This window comes from Lipotes vexillifer, unplaced genomic scaffold, assembly GCF_000442215.2.
Source record: "Lipotes vexillifer unplaced genomic scaffold, Lipotes_vexillifer_v1.1 scaffold1004, whole genome shotgun sequence".
In the NCBI taxonomy this organism is placed as follows: domain Eukaryota; kingdom Metazoa; phylum Chordata; class Mammalia; order Artiodactyla; family Lipotidae; genus Lipotes; species Lipotes vexillifer.
The window spans coordinates 31,838-39,856 of record NW_006793064.1 but is presented as its reverse complement, the minus strand read 5'-3'; the positions used below and the strand labels follow the sequence as shown (position 1 = coordinate 39,856).

The 8,019-nt window shown below is 43.1% G+C and overlaps 1 non-coding gene across 1 annotated transcript; it reads right to left on the bottom strand.

The window, feature by feature from the left end:
* Window positions 1–7,227: 7,227 nt before the first annotated feature.
* Window positions 7,228–7,299, bottom strand: TRNAG-CCC (transfer RNA glycine (anticodon CCC)). The gene has a single exon. It is a non-coding gene; the product is annotated as a tRNA-Gly (tRNA).
* Window positions 7,300–8,019: the final 720 nt, after the last annotated feature.

The window sequence follows — 8,019 nt, the reverse complement described above, 5'->3', positions numbered from 1 at the left end:
CCGACAGACCGGCCTGACGCCGCGGGGCGGGCGGCGGCGGGCGCGGGGTTGGAGCTGGCGCGCGCAGGGAAGGGGTATCGGCTGAGCATCGCTCGATCGTCCTGACGGGCCGCCCGTGGAGCCTCCTAGATGCTGGTGCCGAGGTCGGAGGACGGCCTCGGGGTGGAGGTCCGAGAGCCCCGCTCCCGAGGTGTAGCGGGAAACTAGTTTCTGTGACTACAGCCCTGGGCTCCGCTGACCCGCAGCGCCGAAACGTGTCCAGTGCCAGCTTGATGCTCTCCGGGGTCTTGTGTTGTTCCCAGGTGAGAAACACACGTACCATTTTCTTAGATGTCGCTCCTGCGACTGACTTTCAGAGCGCTTGAGACTAAGATGAGACGAAACAGTCGAAAGCCCCCCGCGAACCAGGCAGTCCAGTGTGACGGCCCTGTGATTCTGGCAGGGCGAAGGCCCTCTGCCCGGCGCCTGCCTTCTGTGCTTCTCGGAGCTTACCGTTTGCTTCTTCCTGAAGGGCCTGGTTAAATGTCCATGATACCCGAATTTTATTTTGGGACAGAATTTCTTTGGTTCTGGGCCACCACTCTTTGTAGTTGTGGTAAGGCTCTTTTGCCTCTGGGAGAAAGTGAATATTATGGTGGTGAGTTGATTGATTTTTATCTCCTAAAGAGATAATCTGGCAAGTGTAATCAGGAGACAAAGGAAATGTGGGAGTATGTTAGAAAAAGAAATGAAACTTCTTTTTGTCTCGTGAATGCTAAATTAATTTTTTTTGTGTGTGTGTGGTATGTGGGCCTCTCACTGTTGTGGCCTCTCCCGTTGCGGAGCACAGCCTCCAGAGGCGCAGGCTCAGCGGCCATGGCTCACGGGCCCAGCCGCTCCGCGGCATGTGGGATCCTCCCGGACCGGGGCACGAACCTGCGTCCCCTGCATCGCCAGGCGGACTCTCAACCACTGCGCCACCAGGGAAGCCCCAAATTAACTTTTAATAGAGTAAATGTATCTTGCTCAATGATAACAGACCGCCAGCCCCCGCTTCTTGTGAGGGTAGGAGGGTTAGAGACGCTGGGCAAGGTGTGCAGGTCTAGGAAGAGTTCTGAGTGCTCCAAAACACATTTCTCTTTTCCTGTGGTCCTTTGGCTTCTCAGCATAGGCTCCTGTATATGGTCTTACAGCAAGCCTGCCTGAGACGACTAAGAAGTCAAGCAGCAGTACTTTGTGGGTTTGTGTCAGGATCTTGTCGCCTCAGAATGTGTAATTTTGAAGGAAACTAGCTGTTTGGTCAGGAGATCTTTTTGGAGAAGATGCTGAAACCAGAGGCAGCTGGTGGCCTCTTGCTTTTTCCCTTTCTTGTGAGAAGAGAGAGAAGTTGAGTGAGTAGTTTTTAGATATTTCATTACCCTCCCTTGGGCCATTTTTCGAATGTTGAATGAGTTTTGATTTTGGTGAGACTAGTTCCTTGGGCAGTTCTTTACAAGAAAGGAGGGAGATATGAAAATATTAGGAACTTCTCAAAATGGCCTCAATCTAGCTCCCCACCCCCCTCTGATTAACACTTCCTTTAGAAAGTTAAGGCTGCCACAGGGTTAAATTCTCGCTGTTTTCTTTTTCTTTCCTTTTTTTTTTTTAAGATTTTTTTTTTTGATGTGGACCATTTTTAAAGTCTTTATTGAATTTGTTATAATATTGCTTCTGTTTTCTGATTTGGTTTTTTGGCTGTGAGGCATGTGGGATCTTAGCTCCCCAACCTGGGATGGAACCCACACCCCCTGCATTGGGAGGCGAAGTCTTAACTACTGGGCCTCCAGGGAAGTCCCCAGATTCTTGCTGTTTTCTATTAAAACAACCCTAAGTTAGGCTCTTAACATATTTTGGGTATCTGACCTCTTTCAGATATAGTAAGAGACAGATCCACTCAGTTAACTTCACTACACTAACTTTTGCATGCAATTTTAGGGAGGTCAGGGGGTCCATTAAAGTCCATTCGTAGTCTAACCCTGTGTTAGAACTGCTGCCCCAAGGAAATTATAGAATATCCAAGAACTTTATTGCCTTTGTTTAATGCTTTTACGGCCTCATGAATACTTATGAGTATTGGATGATGCTTGCTTGATTCAGTGTATGTTATTACTCAGAGATAGCTAATAGCAGTACTTCTGTGCTGGGCATTTTTAAGTGCAGGTGAGTAGGGATGTTAGAATAGTGGCCCTTCCATCTACTTTAACTTTGTATTTACATAATTCACCTGTAAATGTCAACACTTTTAACTATTATGAGCAACAGACATAATTCACAACTATGGAGATCCTACACCAAAGTCAAACTGCTGCAGACTTATGGGATGAGATCTGATGTCCTAATGTGGCATTTAAGGTGCTGCTGCCCAGCTGGCCCCAACCCACCTCTTCAGGGTTTGTCCTAACCCCACTAACCAAATGGTTTGGTAAACATTCCATACATGATATTTACTTACACAGATCCTTTTACCAGCTAATCCATTGGCTTTTGCCCCTCATTGCCTTTCTCCAGAGTCTAGCTCACATCCCTCCTACCTCCTTTATGAAACACTCCCGAAACATTCCAGTTCTTGGGAATACTCCACTCCCTCTGAACTGCAGTAGTATCATTGCCTGTATTAAAAAACCAAACAAGCAAACAAAAAACACAGTATATACTCTTTTGAGAATAATTGTTTTCTCTGATTAGACCTAACCCCTTTCCTATAGAGATTGTGTTTTTGTGTCTTGTACCTGCATGTAGTAGATAAGGACTAAATGTTTACAAAAATGTGCTAAATTTGTCTGAGAACACCCTCTAATTAAATAGGGAAATGCAGGGAATGGGCAAGTAGAAATGAGAATTTGGCCATGGATCTCCACCTCCTACCCTGCCTGGAGTGCTTGCACTCTAGCACCTTATGGAGGCCCATTCTCATTCTGCAGGAGGCAGCAGAACTTGCTCAAAGTGCATGACTGAAGCCTGAGAACAGAAAGCAATTCTGCGTCTCAGAAGGGGCTATGTGGCTCAACCTGCTTCCTGGCTAAGATGCCACTTTTTTTTTTTTGTGGTACGCGGGCCTCTCACTGTTGTGGCCCCTCCCATTGCGGAGCACAGGCTCCGGAGGCGCAGGCTCAGGGGCCATGGCTCACGGGCCCAGCCGCTCTGTGCCATGTGGGATCCTCCCGGACTGGGGCACGAACCCGTGTCCCCTGCATCGGCAGGTGGACTCTCAACCACTGCGCCACCAGGGAAGCCCGGCTCTCAATCTTTAACGTAAAAAGTTAACGCTAGTTTAGCTTCTTAATGAGATTATAGTATGGATGCAGATCATTTTTCAAAGTTCTCTAGAGGTACTAGTTTGAGAATGATTGGTATAAAACTATGATTCGAGCCACAGATTTCTGAACATTGCCTGTAGAATAAGCCTGGTCATGTTCATATCAAGGTTGTTTGGTTTAGGCGTCCAGGGATTGCATCTGTTTTTAGGCCCAGGGAGGGCACAGCTCATGAGTGTAATACGTCTTCGGAGGAGACTAGCATTCGGATTGTTATTTCTATGGGTAAGACTGTTCGGTTGTCCACTTCTAGTAGTCGTAGCTCTCCTGGTTTTAGGTCTGATGTTGGGATTATGTAAGAGTCGAAATTTAGGTCTTCATAGTCGGTGTATTCGTAGCTTCAGTATCATTGGTGGCTTATTGTTTTTACAGTGAGAGAAGGGTTATTAATTTCATCTATTATGTAGAGGATTTGTAGGGAGGGTAAGGCAATTAGAATTAAAATGATGGCTGGAAGGATAGTTCAAACAGTCTCTACCTCTTTGGCGTCTGTTGTACTGGTATGTGTTAGTTTGGTTGTAAGTATTAGGGTGATGATATAGAGGACTAGGGAGCTAATTAGGAAAACAATTATTAATGTATGATCATGGAAGTGTAGGAGTTCTATAATGGGCGATGTTGCATCTTGGAAGCCTAGTTGAAAGGGATATGCCATGGAGATATACAGGATTTTCACTTGTGACTTAACTTTGACAAAGTTATGTAAGGTTTTACTAATATCTCATTTATAAAGAAAGACATAGTGGTTATGGTGTTGGCTTGAAACTGATTAGAGAGGGTTCGATTCCTTCCTTTCTTGATCATTTTGGGTTGACGTATGCTGGTTCTTCAAATGTGTGATATGGTGGAGGACATCCATTTAGTCACTCAAGGTTTGTGGAGGTGAGGTCTACTGTTAATACTTCTCGTTTGGATGTAAACGCTTCTCAGATAATGAAAATTATTAGTATAACTGCTGTTAGTGAGATGAAAGAGCCTATTGATATAGTGTTTTATGTTGTGTAGGCGTCTGGGTAGTCGGAATATCGTCAAGGTGTGCCGGATAAGCCTAAGAAATGTTATGGGAAGAATGTTAGGTTTACACCTACGAATATAATTATAAAGTGGATTTTTGCTCATGTTGATTAAGTGTGTATCCTGAGAATAGTGGGAATCAGTGGGCAAATCCTCCTATGATGGTGAAGACAGCTCCTATTGAAAGTACGTAGTGAAAGTGGGCAACTACATAGTATATCATGAAGAACAATGTCTAGTGATGAATTAGCTAGAACGATGCCAGTTAGGCCACCTACTGTGAAGAGGAAAATAAAACCTAAGGCTCATATTAGAGCGGGGGATCATTTAATATTCCCTCTGTGAAGTGTTGCTAATCAACTAAAGACTTTTACTCCTGTGGGGATAGCAATGATTATAGTGGCGGATGTAAAATATGTCCGTGTGTCAACATCTATACCAACTGTGAATATATGATGAGCCCATACGATAAAGCCTAAGAACCTGATAGAAATTATGGCTCAGACTATTCCCGTGTACCCGAAAAGTTCTTTTTTTCCCGAGTAGTAGGTTACAATGTGTGAAATTATTCCGAAGCCAGGAAGGATTAGAATATATACTTCGGGGTGACCAAAGAATCAAAATTGATGTTGATACAGGATTGGGTCTCCCCCTCCTGCAGGATCAAAGAAGGTTGTGTTTAGGTTCTGGTCAGTTAATAGTATGGTAATTCCAGCTGCTAAGACGGGTAGTGACAGTAGGAGTAATACTGCTGTGACTAGGACTGATTGTACGAAGATCAGTATATTATGAGCATCTGGGTTGGTAAACGATGCATTTACATCAAGGGCTAACTGGCAGTAAATTAGGGAAGCAGGGTGTAAGGGCAGTGGTGAGTGGTGGGGACTTTGGTGATCTAGCAACCACAGGCCCTGCTGGAAGGGGCACTGTTTCTTAGTTTTAGCCAGTTGTTGTGTTACCAGATCTTGTGATTTTGGGTTTCTTTTTTAAAGGAAAATCAGAAATCTGGATTTTCATGTGAAATTTCCTGATTTTAAAGTTTGGTGATGAATTAAAATTTGAGCCACTCCAGTGATCAGAGAAAACCCTTTGCAGACCAGAAATGGTGAAAAATTTGAATTGCCTGGTATACATTCCCAGCTGAGGTGGAACCAGGTGACACTCTGCCGTCTTGTTTCAGCTGTAATACATATTTCCCTTGATTTCCAGTGAAAGTAGAATGCTTTCAGATGGAAGTAGAGTGCTCCTATGAAACCTTTCATGAGCCAAACGGCTTAAAGTGAAGAGGCTATTACCTTAGGACACATCTTCTAGTTGTGGCATGCGAACTCTTAGTTGCAGCATGCATGTGGGATCTAGTGCTCTGACCAGGGATCGAACCTGGGCCCCCTGCATTGGGAGCGTGGAGTCTTAACCACTACACCACCAGGGAAGTCCCCAGTTTACTGTATTTTTTACAGTTTGTTGGGAGAGAGAACTAATATTTAGTATTCCTCTTGCTTGATTGGAATTTTTATTCCCTGGTCTTCATGTTTTTCTTTTGAATAACTAAGTGGATAAGAGAAGGAATTTCTTTTTTAATAGACCTATGAGACAAGTAGTAGTACATTCACTTTACATTTGACGAAATGAAGTGAGAATAATGTTTAGGCCACACAGCCAGGGAGTATCAGTGCCCATGCCTTGTCATGATAAATAGGCTCTGCTTCAGTGTTCGTTTAAGTACATATTTTTTTTTTGCCCCTCAAATGATTAGATTTCCCTGTTAAATTTTTGTCTTCTTTTAAAGTAACTCTTATTGAAGCATAAAAAATATATAAAGTACACAAAATTAGATGGTTTTTTACACCTGTATATACCTAACAACCACCCAGATAAAAAATTAGAACATTTGAATAATTTGTCTCTTGGGGGACTTCCCTTGCTATCCAGTGGTTAAGACTCTGTGCTTTTACTGCAGGGGGCATGAGTTCAGTCACTGGTTGGGGACCTAAGATCCCTCATGCCGCACAGCATGGCCCAAAAAAACAAAATAAAAGAGCAAAAACAAAACAAAAAAATTGGCTTTAAAAAAAATAGATTTTGGGACTTCCGTGGTGGCACAGTGGTTAAGAATCCACCTGCCAGTGCAGGGGACACAGGTTCGATTCCTGGTCTGGAAAGATCTCACATGCCATGGAGCACCTAAGCCCATGTGCCACAACTACTGAGCCTGCACTCTAGAGCCCGTGAGCCACAACTACTGAGCCCGTGCACCACAACTACTGAAGCCCGTGCGCCTAGAGCCCGTGCTCTGCAACAAGACAAGCCACCTCAATGAGCCTGCGCACCGCAACCAAGAGTAGCTCCCACTCGCCTCAACTAGAGAAAGCCTGTGCACAGCAACAAAGACCCAATGCAGCCAAAACTTAAATAAATAAATAAATAAAAATTATTTAAAAAGATAAAAAATAGATTTTGTTTTTTAGAGCAGTTTTAGGTTCATAGCATAATTGAGTGGAGAGTTCCCTTATACCCCTAGGCCCCACTCATACATATCAACATTCCACACCAGAGTGGTACATTTGCTACAGTTGATGAACGTACATTGACACATCATTATCACTCAAAGTCTGTAGTTTATGTACCTTTTATGGGTTTTTACAAATGTATAAGGACATATATCTACCATTATAGTATCATACAGAATAGTCCACTGTCCTAAAAAAAATCTCTGTTCTTCTGTTCATCCCTTCCTCTCCCTCAGCCTCTGGCAATCACTAATCTTATTTATTTATTTATTTTATTTTATTTATTTATTTGGCTGTGCTGGGTCTTAGTTGCTGCACGCAGGATCTTCGTTGCAGCATGTGAACTCTTAGTTGCGGCATGTGGGATCTAGTTCCCTGACCAGGGATTGAACCTGGGCCCCTGCATTGGGAGCACAGAGACTTAGCCACTGGACTACCAGGGAAGTCCCACTAATCTTTTTACTGTTCCTTTTCTAAAATGTCATGTAGTTGGAGTCATACAGTATGTAGCCTTTTTAGATTGGCTTCTTTTACTTAGTAATGTACATTTAAGATTTCTCCATGTCTTTACAGAGCTTTGATAGCTCATTTCTTGTTAGTGCTGAATAATCCATTGTGTGGGTGTACCACCATTTATTTATCCATTCACCAGTTGAAGGACATCTTGGTTACTCCTAAGTTTTGACAATTATGAGTAAAGATACTATATAATTTGTTTTTTATACAAAATAGATCTTGATGTTTGTTTTTCTAGAGTGAAATGCTTGTTCCGTCCTCCTCCCCTTGGCCGTGCTGCATGGCTTGTGGGATCTTAGTTTCCCAACCAGGGATCGAACCCGGACCCTTGGCAGTGAAAGTATGGAGTCCTAACCACTGGACGGCCAGGGAATTCCCTCACTTGCTCTCTTTAAAGAAGAGTAACATGCATTTCATATTTGTTGTGAGCTTAGACGAATGTTTAGATTCATAACCTATTATAAAGTGGGCCAAATAAAGCTTTCCTTTTCCTACTTTAGCTTTCATCTGATTACCTTCTGTGTGCTTTAGTGTCCTCATCTTTTATTTTTTTAAATGATATATCAGTTTTTAAAAAATATTTATTTATTTAATTTATTTTCCTTATTTTTTTTTTGGCTGCATCGGTTCTTTGCTGCGGCACACGG